The 19,674-nt window shown below is 45.2% G+C and overlaps 1 protein-coding gene across 3 annotated transcripts in view; it reads right to left on the reverse strand.

Annotated features, from left to right (window-relative positions):
* The window catches only part of LOC138662900 (oocyte zinc finger protein XlCOF22-like), a 115,964-nt gene that overhangs the window by 47,811 nt on the left and 48,479 nt on the right, over nucleotides 1-19,674 (reverse strand). Inside the window, exon 1 of one of the 3 annotated variants that reach the window (XM_069748897.1) lies at nucleotides 7,654-7,824. The exons of the other annotated variants lie outside the window; for them this stretch is intronic. The gene's annotated coding sequence lies outside the window, so the exon portion shown is untranslated. Of the gene's footprint in view, nucleotides 1-7,653; nucleotides 7,825-19,674 lie in introns of those variants that run through there. 3 annotated transcript variants of the gene reach the window in all.

The following is a 19,674-nucleotide window of genomic DNA, read 5'->3' on the forward strand; positions in this document are numbered from 1 at the left end:
CATGCAGACCTTCTCCTCATAATAGAAAAAGCTTTTGAACAGGGGATCATTACCAAAAAAATGGTTGAGACTGTCCAAAAATTGCATCCCAGGCTACCCACTCTGTACTTATTGCCTAAACTCCACAAGGATCCTTTGGATCCTCTGTCATGATCCCAATGGCAGGGGATCACAAAAGGACAAGCACAAAAAAACAGAACAAGCTCTAGGGTGATGGAAACTGAGCTGACCGCGATCCTGAACCTAATTCACAACACTAGCAGTAGCCGGGGAACGTGCCTACGATGATTCTAGACGTCTCGCGCCAGCCGAAGGACTAGCTTCCCCTATTAGAAGAAACAAAGACCTCTCTTGCCTCCAGAGAAACACCCCACAGAAATAGCAGCCCCCCACATGTAATGACGGTGAAATGAGAGGAAAGCACATACGTAGTAATGAAAACAGATTCAGCAAAATGAGGCCCGCTAAAACTAGATAGCAGAGGATACAAAAGTGAACTGCGCGGTCAGCGAAAAACCCTACAAAAAACCATCCTGAAATTACTTGAACTCATGTGCCAACTCATGGAACATGAGGAGTAATATCAGCCCACTAGAGCAACCAGCAACAAGGAATCACATAACTGCAAGCTGGACTAAAACAAAAATAAAGCAAAACGTGGAACAGGAAAATCAAAAACTTAGCTTGTCCTGATGATTACAGAAGCGGAAAGCAGAGGTAACAAGACACACTGATTACATTGATTGCCGGTGAGGAAATGACAAGAAAGCCAGGTTAAATAGGAAACTCCCATATCCTGATAGAACAGGTGGACACCAGAGACCGCAGAGAACACAAGTCACCCAGTACTATCTGTAACCACCAGAGGGAGCCCAAAAACAGAATCCACAACAGTACCCCCCCCTTGAGGAGGGGTCACCGAACCCTCACGAGAACCACCAGGGCGACCAGGATCAGCCCTATGAAATGCACGGACCAAATCAGCAGCATGAACATCAGAGGCAACCACCCAAGAATTATCCTCCTGACCATAACCCTTCCACTTGACCAAATATTGAAGTTTCCGTCTGGAAACACGAGAATCCAAGATCTTCTCCACAACATACTCCAATTCTCCCTCCACCAGCACCGGAGCAGGAGGCTCAAGCGAAGGAACAACAGGTACCTCATACCTCCGCAACAACGACCGATGGAACACATTATGAATAGCAAACGATGCCGAGAGATCCAAACGAAACAACACAGGGTTAAGAATTTCCAAGATCCTATAGGGACCGATGAACCGAGGCTTGAACTTAGGAGAAGAGACCTTCATAGGAACAAAACGAGAAGACAACCACACCAAGTCCCCAACACGAAGTCGAGGACCCACGCGGCGACGGCGATTAGCAAACTGCTGAGCCCTCTCCTGGGACAACTTCAAATTGTCCACCACATGACTCCAAATCTGATGCAACCTATCCACCACCATGTCCACTCCAGGACAATCAGAAGGCTCCACCTGACCAGAGGAAAAACGAGGATGAAACCCCGAATTACAAAAGAAAGGAGAAACCAAGGTAGCAGAACTAGCCCGATTATTAAGGGCAAATTCGGCAAGCGGCAAAAAGGTAACCCAGTCATCTTGATCAGCAGAAACAAAACACCTTAAATAAGTTTCCAAGGTCTGATTAGTTCGTTCCGTCTGGCCATTCGTATGAGGATGGAATGCAGACGAAAAGGACAAATCAACGCCCATCTTAGCACAGAACGTCCGCCAAAATCTAGACACAAACTGGGATACCCTGTCAGAAACGATGTTCTCCGGAATCCCATGCAAACGAACCACGTTCTGAAAAAACAGAGGGACCAACTCAGAGGAGGAAGGTAACTTAGGCAAGGGTACCAGATGAACCATCTTAGAAAAGCGGTCACACACAACCCAGATGACGGACATTTTTTGAGAGACAGGGAGATCCGAAATAAAGTCCATGGAAATGTGCGTCCAAGGCCTCTTCGGGATAGGCAAAGGTGACAACAATCCACTGGCCCGAGAACAGCAAGGCTTAGCCCGAGCGCAAACTTCACAAGACTGCACAAAAGAACGCACATCCCTCGACAAGGAAGGCCACCAAAAAGACCTGGCCACCAAGTCTCTAGTACCAAATATTCCAGGATGACCTGCCAACGCAGAAGAATAGACCTCGGAGATGACTCTACTGGTCCAATTATCCGGAACAAACAGTCTTTCAGGCGGACAACGATCAGGTTTATCCGCCTGAAACTCCTGCAAAGCACGTCGCAAGTCTGGGAAGACAGCCGACAAAATCACCCCATCCCTAAGGATACCAGTGGGCTCAGAATTTCCAGGGGAATCAGGCACAAAACTCCTAGAAAGAGCATCCGCCTTCACATTCTTTGAACCTGGCAGGTATGAAACCACAAAATCGAAACGGGAGAAAAACAGTGACCAACGAGCCTGTCTAGGATTCAGACGCTTGGCAGACTCAAGGTAAATCAGATTTTTGTGATCAATCAAGACCACCACACGATGTCTAGCACCCTCAAGCCAATGACGCCACTCCTCAAATGCCCTCTTCATGGCCAAAAGCTCCCGATTACCAACATCATAATTCCGCTCAGTGGGCGAAAACTTTCTAGAAAAGAACGCACATGGCTTCATCACCGAGCAATCGGAGCTTCTCTGTGACAAAACCGCCCCCGCTCCAATCTCAGAAGCATCAACCTCAACCTGAAAAGGAAGCGAAACATCTGGCTGACGCAACACAGGAGCAGAAGAAAACCGGCGCTTAAGTTCCTGAAAGGCCTCCACAGCCGCAGGAGACCAATCAGCAACATCAGCACCCTTCTTAGTCAGATCCGTCAAAGGCTTAACAACACTAGAAAAATTAGTTATGAAACGATGATAAAAATTAGCAAAGCCCAAGAACTTCTGTAGACTCTTAAGAGATGTAGGCTGCGTCCAGTCACAAATAGCTTGAACCTTGACGGGATCCATCTCAATAGTAGAAGGGGAAAAAATATACCCCAAAAAAGAAATCTTCTGGACTCCAAAGAGACACTTTGAACCTTTTACAAACAAAGAATTGGCCCGCAGGACCTGAAACACCTTCCTGACCTGCTGAACATGGGACTCCCAGTCATCAGAAAAAACCAAAACATCATCCAAATACACAATCATAAATTTATCCAGATATTCACGGAAAATATCGTGCATAAAGGACTGGAAGACAGAAGGAGCATTAGAAAGTCCAAAAGGCATCACCAAATACTCAAAATGGCCCTCAGGCGTATTAAATGCGGTTTTCCACTCATCACCCTGCTTAATCCGCACAAGATTATACGCACCCCGAAGATCAATCTTAGTGAACCATTTAGCCCCCTTAATGCGAGCGAACAAATCAGTCAACAATGGCAAAGGATACTGATATTTGACCGTAATCTTATTCAAAAGACGGTAATCTATACAAGGCCTCAAGGAACCATCTTTTTTGGCCACGAAAAAAAAACCTGCTCCCAAAGGAGACGAAGATGGACGGATATGTCCCTTTTCCAAGGACTCCTTAACATAATCCCGCATAGCAGTATGCTCTGGCACTGACAGATTGAACAAACGACCTTTAGGAAATTTACTGCCAGGAATCAAATCTATAGCACAATCGCAATCCCTGTGAGGAGGAAGTGAATTGAGCTTAGGCTCCTCAAAAACATCCCGATAATCAGACAAAAATACAGGAACCTCAGAAGGAGTAGATGAAGCGATAGAAATCGGAGGTGCATCATCATGAACCCCCTGACATCCCCAGCTTAACACAGACATCGTTTTCCAGTCCAAGACTGGGTTATGAGTTTGTAACCATGGCAGACCAAGCACTAAGACATCATGTAAATTATACAGTACCAGGAAGCAAATCACCTCCTGATGAACGGGAGTCATACGCATGGTCACGTGTGTCCAGTACTGAGGTTTATTCATAGCCAAAGGTGTAGAGTCAATTCCTTTCAAAGGAATAGGGACTTCCAGAGGCTCCAGACTAAACCCACAGCGGTTGGCAAATGACCAATCCATAAGACTCAGGGCAGCGCCTGAATCCACATAGGCATCGACGGAAATGGCTGATAATGAACAAATCAGAGTCACAGACAGAATGAACTTAGACTGTAAAGTACTAATGGCAACAGACTTATCAACCTTTTTTGTGCGTTTAGAGCATGCTGATATAACATGAGCTGAATCACCACAATAAAAACACAACCCATTTTTCCGCCTATAGTTTTGCCGTTCACTTCTGGACTGAATTCTATCACATTGCATTGTCTCAGGTGCCTGTTCAGAAGACACCGCCAAATGGTGCACAGGTTTGCACTCCCGTAAACGCCGATCAATCTGAATAGCCATAGTCATAGACTCATTCAAACCTGTAGGCGCAGGGAACCCCACCATAACATCTTTAATGGCCTCAGAAAGGCCATCTCTGAATTTTGCAGCCAGAGCGCACTCATTCCACTGAGTAAGCACCGACCATTTCCGAAATTTCTGACAATATATTTCTGCTTCATCTTGCCGCTGAGAGAGAGCCAATAAAGCTTTTTCAGCCTGAATCTCTAGGTTAGGTTCCTCATAGAGCAAACCCAATGCCAGAAAAAACGCATCCACATTGAGCAACGCAGGATCCCCTGGTGCCAATGCAAATGCCCAATTCTGAGGGTCACCCCGCAGGAAAGATATTACAATCTTTACTTGCTGAGCAGGGTCTCCAGAGGAGCGAGATTTCAAAGAAAGAAACAACTTGCAATTGTTCCTAAAATTCAGAAAACTAGATCTATCTCCAGAAAAAAACTCTGGGATAGGAATTCTAGGTTCAGACATAGGAGCATGTACAACAAAATCTTGTATATTTTGAACCTTAGCAGCAAGATTATTCAGGCTGGAAGCCAAACTCTGGACGTCCATGATAAACAGCTGAGGTCAGAGCCATTCAAGGATTAAGAGGAGGTAAGACGCAGCCAGGCTGCAATTAAGGCTAGGCAGCAAACTCTGAGGGAAGGAAAAAAAAAAAAAAAACTTCCTCAGACTACTTTTCCTCCTACTTCAGCCAATACGATTACCACTTTTCAGGCCGGCGATACTGTCATGATCCCAATGGCAGGGGATCACAAAAGGACAAGCACAAAAAAACAGAACAAGCTCTAGGGTGATGGAAACTGAGCTGACCGCGATCCTGAACCTAATTCACAACACTAGCAGTAGCCGGGGAACGTGCCTACGATGATTCTAGATGTCTCGCGCCAGCCGAAGGACTAGCTTCCCCTATTAGAAGAAACAAAGACCTCTCTTGCCTCCAGAGAAACACCCCACAGAAATAGCAGCCCCCCACATGTAATGACGGTGAAATGAGAGGAAAGCACATACGTAGTAATGAAAACAGATTCAGCAAAATGAGGCCCGCTAAAACTAGATAGCAGATGATACAAAAGTGAACTGCGCGGTCAGCGAAAAACCCTACAAAAAACCATCCTGAAATTACTTGAACTCATGTGCCAACTCATGGAACATGAGGAGTAATATCAGCCCACTAGAGCAACCAGCAACAAGGAATCACATAACTGCAAGCTGGACTAAAACAAAAATAAAGCAAAACGTGGAACAGGAAAATCAAAAACTTAGCTTGTCCTGATGATTACAGAAGCGGAAAGCAGAGGTAACAAGACACACTGATTACATTGATCGCCGGCGAGGAAATGACAAGAAAGCCAGGTTAAATAGGAAACTCCCATATCCTGATAGAACAGGTGGACACCAGAGACCGCAGAGAACACAAGTCACCCAGTACCATCTGTAACCACCAGAGGGAGCCCAAAAACAGAATCCACAACAATCCTCCGGGTAGGCCTATCATCTCGGGAAATGGTAGCCTATGCGAAATTATCTCGGATTTTATAGATTTCTTCCTTAAACCACTGGTGTTCACCCTACCGTCCTATATTCAGGACACTACGGCGGCTCTCCAGAGACTTAACAATCTGTCTCTGGATGACCACATGACTATGGTAACTGCCGACGTGGAGGCTCTATACACCTCCATTAGGCATACAGATAGCCTCAAGGCGGTTGAATGGTTTCTACAAACTAGTGACTTGGACAGATCTATTATTCCTCTCATTCTCACCCTCCTGGAATTCGTCTTAACACATAACATCTTCACCTTTAACAGACACACCTACTTGCAGACTCAAGGTACTGCTATGGGGGCCTCCTGTGCCCCCTCATACGCCAACCTCTTTCTGGGGGCCTGGGAAAGGGAAATCTTCCAGGGAGACACCATCCCAGAAATACAGTGGGTCCAGGGGTGGATGAGATACATTGATGATGTGTGGTTCATCTGGGAGGGGACACCCCTGGACCTTCAAAATCTGATGTCCAAACTTAATAACAACAACTGGACATTTTCTTGACCTACAAATGTGGTCTTGACTTAGAATTTTTGGATATAAAGATCAAAGTGTCTGACGGTATCATTTGTACTGACCTATATAGAAAACCCACCGCAACCAACTCGTTATTACACGCCAGCTCATCGCACTTACCCACAATTATCAAAGGAATCCCGATTGGACAGTTTTTAAGGGCTAGGCGTATCTGCTCTGAAAACTCTGACTTTGAAAAGCAAGCAGTAGATCTTACAGACAGACTTCTACAACGGGGTATAGCAAAAGAAACATTCGAAAAGGCTACAGAAGGGCTCAAAATACTCCTAGAGACTGTCTGTTATATTCTTCCCAAAAAAAGCCAAAAGAAACCGGAAATCAGGTAAGATACATCACAACATACAATAATCATTGGAATGATCTTAAACTAATATTTAAGAAACATTGGAACATTCTTCTGACGAACCCTACTCTACAAAAAATTCTCCCTTCTGGTCCGTCGATGGTCACAAGAAGAATCAGGAATTTGCGTGATCTGTTAGTACACAGTCACTATGACCCTATCCCCGATTTCAAGCAGAAGCCACTACAGCAGGGATTTTTCCCATGTGGAATTTGCAAGGCCTGCCTCAACATGAAAAGAACATTTTCTTTTACCAATGCCGGGGGATCCAGGATTCTGGAGATCCGCAAACATCTTACATGCTCCTCTCAAGGCGTTATATACCATGCTACATGCCCTTGCGGCTTAATATACATCGGCATGACCACTCGGGAAATCAAACTCCGGGTACGCGAACACGTCAGGGATATAGAAAAAGCCAAAACCACTCAGGACCTTTCCCTTCTCAAAACCTTACCACGCCATTTCAAAACCAGATACGACTGTAACCCAAAAGGATTACTATTTAAGGCTATTGATCAGGTTGACTTGGGGACACGTGGTGGTGACTTGGCCAGGTCCTTAGCACAACTGGAAAGCAAATGGATTTATCGGCTTGGCACAGTCACCCCACATGGCCTCAACGAGAATTTTGGATTCAATTCTTTCTTATAACTGCACCCTTATCTAGACATTAAGAGACCGGTTTTTAGGTGTTTTTAATTTTATTCTTCTCTGCAGACGTACTTTTTAATTTTTTTTTCTCTTCTACCCCCTAGGTGGGGCATTTTTAATCTACTAATGTAAGTGTTGGTATGTCATACTAATCATGTTGTTCTTACCTTAGGCTTCTTTATATATGTGTGGCGTAGCTCCTGAATGCTGTGCTCTTCTGTTCTGGCCTTCCTGGTGTCCCGTTATGGATTACGGTCGACGTCCGGTTTTTATGGCTCGGCTTCCCTTCGGGTGTTCGCAACGGCTTTCGGGCATCTGATGTTTCCCTGCGTTTCTATATCTCTGGAACAAGAAAGGGTGGTTTACACTCCAACATATGGACTCAAATACTATTTAGTAATATATATTATGCATGTAATTTGTTTATCTATCTTCTTTTTAGTATGATCCATATTTCTACAGTTTTTATGCATCAATTTCAAGTATATAGATTGACATCTTGGTTTCTAAACGGACACTGTTTTGACAAATACCTACTTTCCTTCTCTTTTTATTACCATGAAAAATTGGAGTTTTTCACGTGGGGTTGGGAGGGTCTCTTGCCCCCTCCCCCTTTTATTATTATATTTTATTAAGCATTTATTATTTATCATTGCTTTTTATAAAATTACACATCGGCACATCAATAACTGCTGTCTCTTTTTGGACGGCTATGTTTGTAATCCCATTTCCCCCACGTGGCGTTATGTCTCCCTTGGGTGTCATATGTCCTCACGTACACGCTGTCATACACCCTCCTCATCATAGTCACTCTAGTCACCATGAGTCTTTTTATATCTTGACCCTGTACATGTATATGTGGGTATGTATGTTTATATGCGTGTGCATATATATATATACGCATGGGCATTTTCACCAAATGTTTTTCTCACTATATATTGCCGCTTTCTATTCATTATGCGTATATGCGGGTATGTATGCTTCTAAACATATGCATATATGTGCATGTGCATTTTCACTAAATCATACCACAATACAGTGCCATTTCCCGTTCACCTTAAGCTTGTCCACACCCCCCCCCCCTTTTTTCATATATATTTTTTTCATATATTTTTTCCTTCCTCCTTCTAATTTATATTAACATGGCGTTCACACTTATTTATTTATTTTTTTCCCCTCCCCTCTCCTATTTACATTCAGTTCTGCCCAGCATTTATATATATACTCTTTATATGCCCTGCTTGGAGTGAATCTTCCCCTTTCATGTGTCTGGAGGTGGTACTGCGCGCGCGCGGGGTCCGCTTTCCCCCCACTGACTCCCGGGATGCGCCAGCTACGTGACCGCAGTGCGCTCCACTGCGTGTCACGGTGCGCATGCTCCGGAGTCCCCTTGGTATGGTGGGACGGCCCTTGCTTGCGCGCGCAGCAATTACCCCTCTGACACGCCTGACTATCTCCCTCTCCATCCTCCCATCCAGTCAGATACTCCTCGGCGGCACTGCGCACGCGCGGGGTCCGTACCCTGCCCCTGACTTCCGGGAGGCGCCATCACGTGACCGCAGTGCGTTCCACTGCGTGTCACAGTGCGCATGCTCGGAAGTCCCTTTTGGTCTGGTGAGGACGGCCCTTGGTAGCGCGCGCAATTCAAGCTGCTGTAGGCGTTTTCTGGCTGATTCTATGCTACTCCCACTTACTATAAAAAGCCTTCTACACCTCCCTATCCCTGTCCTCGCCCCATTGAAGAAGCTACGGCGAAACAGCGCTTGTCGGGCGCATGGGAACCTTATCTACACCTCACCACTAGCGCTAGACACCACGGCTCAGCTTTACAGGTAAACCTACCCCCTGGCAATACACTCTTTGCATTGCAGTTTCTTTATTTACATTGGCACTTTTTACTGGGAAGTACTCCGCAGGACATTAGCAGGTTGTTTCTTGCTCTGTATCCCTGTCCAGACATGTACTCAGTCTATGCCTGATTATTATTATGCCTTTACTTTGCGGGGGAATATATTAGGTTTCATGGTTACTTCTACCTGGCTCCGGGTGCCTATATCGCTCTCCTTACACTAGTATTACCATCTCATTTTCATTGGGTTTATTTACTTCTAGCTGAAGAGCCCGGCGTTGCCTGGGCATAGTAAATATCTGTGGTTAGTTATAGCACGTCACTTCTCTTATTTTCCCATCCCGCCTCTCATTTTCCCAATCACATCTCTCATTTTCTCCCTCACATCTCTCATTTTCTCCCTCACTCCTCTCATTCCCCCCTAACACTTGTCATTTCAACCTCACATCTGTCATTTTCTGATCACTCCATTATTTTTCCTCACTCCTCTCATTTTGCACTCACACCTTTTCATTTTCACCTCACACCTCTCATTTTCACCTCATCACCTCAGTATATACATGTTTGTCATCTCCCTTATATATAGTATACATCTGTATGTCATCTCCTGTATATAGTATATACCTGTATGTCATCTCCCCTGTATATATTATATACCTGCTGTGTGTCATCTCCCCTATATATAGTATATACCTGAATGTCATCTCCTTCTATATATAGTATATACCTGTATGTCATCTCCTCCTGTATATAGTATATACCTGTGTGTCATCTCCCCTGTATATAGTATATATCTGTGTGTCATCTCCTCCTGTATATAGTATATACCTGCATGTCATCTTCTATATATAGCATATACCTGTATGTCATCTCCTCCTGTATATAGTATATACCTGTAGGTCATCTGCTCCTGTATATAGTATATACCTGTGTGTCATCTCCTCCTGTATATAGTATATACCTGTATGTCATCTCCTCCTGTATATATATGTACCTGTATGTCATCTCCTCCTCTATATAGTATATACCTGTGTGTCATCTCTCCTGTATATAGTATATACCTGTGTGTCATCTCCTCCTGTATTAGACCTCGTTCACACGTTATTTGCTCAGTATTTTTACCTCAGTATTTGTAAGCTAAATTGGCAGCCTGATAAATCCCCAGCCAGCAGGAAGCCCTCCCCCTGGCAGTATATATTAGCTCACACATACACATAATAGACAGGTCATGTGACTGACAGCTGCCGTATTTCCTTTATGGTACATTTGTTGTAGTTTGTCTGCTTATTAATCAGATTTTTATTTTTGAAGGATAAGACCAGACTTGTGTGTGTTTTAGGGCGAGTTTCGTTTGTCAAGTTGTGTGTGTTGAGTTGCGTGTGGCGACATGTATGTAGCGACTTTTGTGAGATGAGTTGTATGTGGCAACATGCGTGTAGCAACTTTTTGTGTGTCGAGTTGCATGTGACAGGTTAGTGTAGCAACTTGTGTGCAGCAAGTTTTGCGCATGGCGAGTTTTGCACGTGGTGAGTTTTGTGTGGTGCCTTTTGAGTATGTGCAAGTTTTGTGTGAAGAAATTTTGCATGTGTTGCAACTTTTGTGCATGTGGCAATTTTTCCGCATGTGCAAGTTTTGCATGTGGCGAGTTTTCCATGAGGTGAGTTTTGCACGTGTGGCGAGTTTTGCAAGAGCCTAGTTTTTGCATGTGGCGAGTTCTGCGCGTGGCGAGTTTTGAGCGGCGACTTTTGTGTTTCGACTTTTATGTGGCGAGGTTGGAGAATGTGTGGTGAAATGTATGCTGAGGGTGATATGTGTTCAAGCACGTGGAAGTGTGTGGCGCATTTTGTGTGTGTGTTCATATCCCCGTGTGCGGTGAATATCCCATGTCGGGGCCCCACCTTAGCAACTGTACGGTATATACTCTTTTGCGCCATCGCTCTCACTCTTTACGTCCCCCTTGTTCACATCTGGCAGCTGACAATTTGCCTCCAACACTTTTCCTTTCATTTTTTCCCATTATGTAGATAGGGGCAAAATTGTTTGGTGAATTGGAATGCGCGGGGTTAAAATTTCACCTCACAACATAGCCTATGACGCTCTCGGGTCCAGACGTGTGACTGTGCAAAATTTTGTGGCTGTAGCTTCAACGCCTCCAACACTTTTCCTTTCACTTTTTTCCCCATTATGTAGATAGGGGCAAAATTGTTTGGTGAATTGGAACGCGCGGGGTTAAAATTTCACCTCACAATATAGCCTATGACGCTCTTGGGGTCCAGACGTGTGACTGTGCAAAATTTTGTGGCTGTAGCTGCGACGGTGCAGATGCCAATCCCGGACATACATACACACATACACACATACACACATACACACATTCAGCTTTATATATTAAATATTTTAACCCGTTATGGTATAGTGTAGATTTGTGTTTCCTAGTCTGGTGGTTTAACCCCCTCCCCCCCCCTTTTTTTCTCTCCTCATATTAAATGTTCTGTGTTATTTTAAATATATTGCTTTAATAAATTTATTACATTTTATCAAATATATCTTCTTCCTTTCCTCACTTCTGTTTCTTTTGTGGTATCCCACAATTGAATATGTTACTTATCTAACATAACAAAAGTTAGCAGTAGGCACTTTAAAATTGCTTCCAGGGGTACACGGGCAGCAGTGGTGTGGTCAGTGGAGGACTATTGGAAGGAGGGACCGCAGACAGGCTTAGTAGGCCTAACATAACAAAAGTAGGCTGAAGGCACTTTAAAATAGGTTCCAGGGGTGTTGTGAATTCTGTGGCTGAATTCACTCCTGTGGTCACAAGTGGTACTGCAGCTTCTGAGCTTCCTCCCTCAGGTGTTCTGGTGAGCTCGTTGGCTGCTTTGTTATTTAACTCCACCTGATTCTGTCTTCCTTGCTCCTTGTCAATGTTCCAGTGTTGGATCTGAGCTTCTGGATCTTTCCTGTGGCCTGCTGCTCTGCTTAGATAAGTGCTTCTTTGCTTTTGTTGCTACTTTTTCTGTCCAGCTTGTCTTTTCGTTTTGCTGGAAGCTCTGAGACGCAAAGGGTGTACCGCCGTGCCGTTAGTTCGGCACGGTGGGTCTTTTTGCCCCCTTTGCGTGGTTTTTTGCTTTAGGGTTTTTTGTAGACTGCAAAGTTCTCTTTGCTATCCTCGCTCTATCTAGAATATCGGGCCTCACTTTGCTGAATCTATTTCATCCCTACGTTTGTCTTTTCATCTTGCTAACAGTCATTATATGTGGGGGGCTGCCTTTTCCTTTGGGGTATTTCTCTGAGGCAAGTCAGGCTTGTTTTTCTATCTTCAGGCTAGTCAGCTCCTCAGGCTGTGCCGAGTTGCATAGGTAGTGTCAGGCGCAATCCACAGCTGCCTTTAGTTGTGTTTAGGTTAGGTTCAGGTATTGCGGTCTACAGAGATTCCACGTCTCAGAGCTCGTTCTATTGTTTTTGGGTTATTGTCAGATCACTGTATGTGCTCTGATTGCTGGCACACTGTGTCACTGGATTGCCTACATAACAGTACAAGGAGCCAACCTAATGATTCTCAATAGAGGGAAAAAAGAAGTTCTGACATCATTTTTTTTTCTCAGCTCTGTGTTCAGTCTTTTTTTCCCCCTAGACATTTGGGTGTTTCAGGACACAGGTGTGGACATGGATATTCAGGGTCTGTGCTCTTCAATGGATAATCTCGTTACACATGTACAAAGGATTCAAGATACTATTGATCAGAAATCTATGTTAGAACCAAGAATTCCTATTCCTGATTTGTTTTTTGGTGATAGAACTAAGTTTCTTAATTTCAAAAATAATTGTAAGCTATTTCTGGCCTTGAAACCTCATTCTTCTGGTAATCCTATTCAACAGGTTTTGATTATTATTTCTTTTTTGCGCGGCGACCCTCAGGACTGGGCATTTTCTCTTGCTCCAGGAGACCCTGCATTGAGTAATGTCAATGCGTTTTTCCTGGCGCTCGGATTACTTTACGATGAGCCTAATTCAGTGGATCAGGCTGAGAAAAATTTGCTGGCTTTGTGCCAGGGTCAGGATGATATAGAAGTATATTGTCAGAAATTTAGGAAGTGGTCAGTACTCACTCTGTGGAATGAATCTGCGCTGGCAGCTTTGTTCAGAAAGGGTCTCTCTGAGGCTCTTAAGGATGTCATGGTGGGTTTTCCTATGCCTGCTGGTTTGAATGAGTCTATGTCTTTGGCCATTCAGATCGGTCGACGCTTGCGCGAGCGTAAATCTGTGCACCATTTGGCGGTATTGTCTAAGATTAAACCTGAGCCTATGCAGTGCGATAGGACTATGACCAGAGTTGAACGGCAAGAACACAGACGTCTGAATGGTTTGTGTTTCTACTGTGGTGATTCCACTCATGCTATTTCTGATTGTCCTAAGCGCACTAAGCGGTTTGATAGGTCTGCCGTCATTGGTACTGTACAATCCAAATTCCTTCTGTCCATTACTTTGATATGCTCTTTGTCATCGTGTTCTGTCATGGCGTTTGTGGATTCAGGCGCTGCCCTGAATCTGATGGATTTGGATTATGCTAAACGTTGTGGGTTTTTCTTGGAGCCTTTGCGGTGTCCTATTCCGTTGAGAGGAATTGATGCTACACCTTTGGCCAAGAATAAACCTCAGTACTGGACCCAGCTGACCATGTGCATGGCTCCTGCTCATCAGGAAGTTATTCGCTTTCTGGTGCTACATAATCTGCATGATGTGGTCGTGTTGGGGTTGCCATGGCTGCAAACCCATAATCCAGTATTAGATTGGAACTCTATGTCGGTATCCAGCTGGGGTTGTCAGGGGGTACATGGTGATGTTCCATTTTTGTCTATTTCGTCATCCACTCCTTCTGAGGTCCCAGGGTTCTTGTCTGATTATCAGGATGTATTTGAAGAGCCCAAGTCCGATGCCCTACCTCCGCATAGGGATTGTGATTGTGCTATCAATTTGATTCCTGGTAGTAAATTCCCTAAAGGTCGATTATTTAATTTATCCGTGCCTGAACACGCCGCTATGCGCAGTTATGTGAAGGAATCCCTGGAGAAGGGACATATTCGCCCATCGTCATCACCACTGGGAGCAGGGTTCTTTTTTGTAGCCAAGAAGGATGGTTCGCTGAGACCGTGTATTGATTACCGCCTTCTTAATAAGATCACTGTTAAATTTCAGTATCCCTTGCCATTGTTATCTGACTTGTTTGCTCGGATTAAGGGGGCTAGTTGGTTCACTAAGATAGATCTTCGTGGTGCGTATAATCTGGTGAGAATCAGGCAAGGAGATGAATGGAAAACTGCATTTAATACGCCCGAGGGTCATTTTGAGTATCTAGTGATGCCGTTCGGACTTGCCAATGCTCCATCTGTGTTTCAGTCTTTTATGCATGACATCTTCCGTGAGTATCTGGATAAATTCCTGATTGTTTACTTGGATGACATTTTGATTTTCTCAAATGATTGGGACTCTCATGTGAAGCAGGTCAGAATGGTTTTCCAGGTCCTGCGTGCTAATTCTTTGTTTGTGAAGGGATCAAAGTGTCTCTTCGGTGTGCAGAAAGTTTCATTTTTGGGGTTCATCTTTTCCCCTTCTACTATCGAGATGGATCCGGTTAAGGTCCAAGCCATCCAGGATTGGACTCAGCCGACATCTCTGAAAAGTCTGCAAAAATTCCTGGGCTTTGCTAATTTTTATCGTCGCTTCATCTGTAATTTTTCTAGCATTGCCAAACCATTGACCGATTTGACCAAGAAGGGTGCTGATTTGGTTAATTGGTCTTCTGCTGCTGTGGAAGCTTTTCAGGAGTTGAAGCATCGTTTTTGTTCTGCCCCTGTGTTGTGTCAACCAGATGTTTCTCTTCCGTTCCAGGTCGAGGTTGATGCTTCTGAGATTGGAGCAGGGGCGGTTTTGTCACAGAGAGGTTCTGGTTGCTCAGTGTTGAAACCATGTGCTTTCTTTTCCAGGAAGTTTTCGGCAGCTGAGCGTAATTATGATGTGGGCAACCGAGAGTTGCTGGCCATGAAGTGGGCATTCGAGGAATGGCGTCATTGGCTTGAAGGAGCTAAGCATCGCATGGTGGTATTGACTGATCATAAGAACCTTACTTATCTCGAGTCTGCCAAGCGCTTGAATCCTAGACAGGCCGGTTGGTCGTTATTTTTTGCCCGCTTCGATTTTGTGATTTCGTACCTTCCGGGCTCTAAAAATGTGAAGGCGGATGCTCTGTCTAGGAGTTTTGTGCCCGACTCTCCGGGTTCATCTGAGCCGGCGAGTATCCTCAAGGAAGGAGTCATTGTGTCTGCCATCTCCCCTGATTTGCGGCGAGTGTTGCAAAAATTTCAGGCGAATAAACCTGATCGTTGTCTGGCGGAGAAACTGTTCGTCCCTGATAGGTGGACTAGTAAAGTTATCTCTGAACTTCATTGTTTGGTGTTGGCTGGTCATCCTGGAATCTTTGGTACCAGAGAGTTAGTGGCTAGATCCTTCTGGTGGCCATCTCTGTCACGGGATGTACGTACTTTTGTGCAGTCCTGTGGGATTTGTGCTAGGGCTAAGCCCTGCTGTTCACGTGCCAGTGGGTTGCTTTTGCCCTTGCCGGTCCCAAAGAGGCCTTGGACACATATTTCGATGGATTTCATTTCTGACCTTCCCGTTTCTCAAAAGATGTCAGTCATTTGGGTGGTCTGTGATCGCTTTTCTAAAATGGTCCATCTGGTGCCCTTGGTTAAATTGCCTTCCTCCTCTGATTTGGTGCCTTTGTTCTTCCAGCATGTGGTTTGTTTGCATGGCATTCCTGAGAATATTGTTTCTGACAGAGGTTCCCAGTTTGTTTCAAGGTTTTGGCGAGCCTTTTGTGGTAGGATGGGCATTGACCGATCTTTTTCCTCGGCTTTCCATCCTCAGACTAATGGCCAGACCGAACGAACCAATCAGACCTTGGAAACATATCTGAGATGTTTTGTTTCTGCAGACCAGGATGATTGGGTGTCCTTTTTGCCGTTGGCTGAGTTCGCCCTTAATAATCGGGCCAGCTCGGCTACCTTGGTCTCTCCATTTTTCTGCAATTCTGGGTTCCATCCTCGTTTCTCTTCAGGACAGGTTGAGTCTTCGGACTGTCCTGGTGTGAATTCTGTGGTGGACAGGTTGCAGCAGATTTGGACTCAGGTAGTGGACAATTTGACCTTGTCCCAGGAGAAGGCTCAACTTTTCGCTAATCGCAGACGCCGTGTGGGTCCCCGACTTCGTGTTGGGGATCTGGTTTGGTTATCTTCTCGTCATATTCCTATGAAGGTTTCCTCTCCTAAATTTAAACCTCGTTTTATTGGTCCGTATAGGATTTCTGAGATTCTCAATCCTGTGTCTTTTCGTCTGACCCTCCCAGACTCCTTTTCCATACATAATGTATTCCATAGGTCGTTGTTGCGGAGATACGTGGCACCTATGGTTCCATCTGTTGAGCCTCCTGCCCCAGTTTTGGTGGAGGGGGAATTGGATTATATTGTGGAGAAAATTTTGGATTCTCGTGTTTCTAGACGGAAACTCCAGTATCTGGTTAAATGGAAGGGTTATGCTCAGGAAGATAATTCCTGGGTTTTTGCCTCTGATGTCCATGCTCCAGATCTTGTTCGTGCCTTTCATGTGGCTCATCCTGGTCGGCCTGGGGGCTCTGGTGAGGGTTCGGTGACCCCTCCTCAAGGAAGGGGTACTGTTGTGAATTCTGTGGCTGAATTCACTCCTGTGGTCACAAGTGGTACTGCAGCTTCTGAGCTTCCTCCCTCAGGTGTTCTGGTGAGCTCGTTGGCTGCTTTGTTATTTAACTCCACCTGATTCTGTCTTCCTTGCTCCTTGTCAATGTTCCAGTGTTGGATCTGAGCTTCTGGATCTTTCCTGTGGCCTGCTGCTCTGCTTAGATAAGTGCTTCTTTGCTTTTGTTGCTACTTTTTCTGTCCAGCTTGTCTTTTCGTTTTGCTGGAAGCTCTGAGATGCAAAGGGTGTACCGCAGTGCCGTTAGTTCGGCACTGTGGGTCTTTTTGCCCCCTTTGCGTGGTTTTTTGCTTTAGGGTTTTTTGTAGACTGCAAAGTTCTCTTTGCTATCCTCGCTCTATCTAGAATATCGGGCCTCACTTTGCTGAATCTATTTCATCCCTACGTTTGTCTTTTCATCTTGCTAACAGTCATTATATGTGGGGGGCTGCCTTTTCCTTTAGGGTATTTCTCTGAGGCAAGTCAGGCTTGTTTTTCTATCTTCAGGCTAGTCAGCTCCTCAGGCTGTGCCAAGTTGCATAGGTAGTGTCAGGCGCAATCCACAGCTGCCTTTAGTTGTGTTTAGGTTAGGTTCAGGTATTGCGGTCTACAGAGATTCCACGTCTCAGAGCTCGTTCTATTGTTTTTGGGTTATTGTCAGATCACTGTATGTGCTCTGATTGCTGGCACACTGAGTCACTGGATTGCCTACATAACACAGGGGTACACGGGCAGCAGTGGTGTGGTCAGTGGAGGACTATTGGAAGGAGGGACCGCAGACAGGCTTAGTAGGCATAACATAACAAAAGTAGGCTCTATGCACTTGGAATTATCTTGCAGGGGTACACAGGCAGCATTGGTGTTGTCAGCGGAGGCCGATTGTAATGAGTGTCTGACAGTTAGTACTCCCAAAAAATAAATAGATGTTAATGTCTCGCAATACAACAAAACCAAAAAACAAAAGGTTGGCATACTTAGGTACAGGGGTGGGCTCCTCTGCTGAGTTTCAGACCTAGTAATTTGGCGCAAAGTGTTTACTGGTGCAAAAATATAGGACACTGCCCCTGACTATCTTAAGTAGCATCATACATGTCAACACATTGGTATTGTCAGTGCCAGGCATTGAAGGATGTCAGCGCATAGACTAAACATTGGTGGAGCTGTGAGAGATAATTTTGCAAATCGTAGAGCACTGTTTGAGCTTGGGGGGGAAACTGTCTTGTGGCCGGCGGTACAGGCACAGGGCCCCTCATGTTACAACGGTGTGTCTGACGTTGGTTGCGCGCCACCACCGCCAGAGACACTTTATTGTACTATGATGAACCCAGTGGCAGTGCCGTCGACCAAAAGCGTGCGCACCCACCTCTTCAGACAAACGGCACTCTCACGGGTGCTTGCGCCAAGTGGCGAGACCACAGCCCGGTGGGGGGAGTTTGGCCATTTAGGGAGGTGTAAACATGTCGTATGCTGGACAAACAGCTGCTGCAAATTACGAGATTGGAAAACTCAGTCAGAGCAGTCCAGGAGCAAGACCTTTTCATTGGAAAGCTAGGTGTCAGCCGGGAAAGGTGGGGCAAAATAATTCGAAATCCAGTAGTGGTTCATTTTAATGAAGGTTAGATCATCAACATTTTGGGTAGCCAGACGAGTCCTTTTTTCGGTTAATATTGAACCAGCAGCACTGAATACTCTTTCTGATAGCACACTAGCTGCTGGGCAAGCAAGCTCCTGCAATGCATATTCTGCCAATTCTGGCCAGGTGTCTAATTTGGATGCCCAGTAATCAAATGGGAATGACGATTGAGTGAGAACATCGATAAGGGATGAAAAATAGTTAGTAACCATACTGGACAAATGTTGTCTCCTGTCACTTTGAATTGATGCTGCAGTACCTGTCCTGTCTGCGGTCATAGCAAAATCACTCCACAACCTGGTCAGAAAACCCCTCTGTCCAACGCCACTTCTGATTTGTGCACCTCTAACACCTCTGGTCTGCTGCCCCCTGCAGCTCGTGTGAGAACGATCACCGGCGCTGTGTGCTGGGAATGCCTGAATCAAACGGTCAACAAGAGTTGATTGTTTGGTTGCTAATATTTGTTCCAAGTTCTCATGTGGCATAATATTTTGCAATTTGCCTTTATAGCGAGGATCAAGGAGGCAGGCCAACCAGTAATCGTCATCGGTCATCATTTTAATAATGCGTGGGTCCCTTTTGAGGATACGTAGGGCATAATCTGCCATGTGGGCCAAAGTTCCAGTTGTCAAATCTGCGGTTGTGCTGGGTTGAGGGGCAGTTACAGGCAAATCTATGTCACTTGTGTCCCTCAAAAAAACAGAACCCGGCCTTGCCACGCCACCAATTTCCATTGGCCCCGGAGAAGCTTCCTCATTAAAAAAATACTCATCCCCATCATCCTCCTCGTCCTCCTCCTCCTGTTCGCCCGCTACCTCGTCCTGTACATTGCCCTGACCAGACAATGGCTGACTGTCATCAAGGCTTTCCTCTTCCTCTGCTGCAGACGCCTGCTCCTTTATGTGCGTCAAACTTTGCATCAGCAGACGCATTAGGGGGATGCTC

This window comes from Ranitomeya imitator, chromosome 2 (assembly GCF_032444005.1).
Source record: "Ranitomeya imitator isolate aRanImi1 chromosome 2, aRanImi1.pri, whole genome shotgun sequence".
In the NCBI taxonomy this organism is placed as follows: domain Eukaryota; kingdom Metazoa; phylum Chordata; class Amphibia; order Anura; family Dendrobatidae; genus Ranitomeya; species Ranitomeya imitator.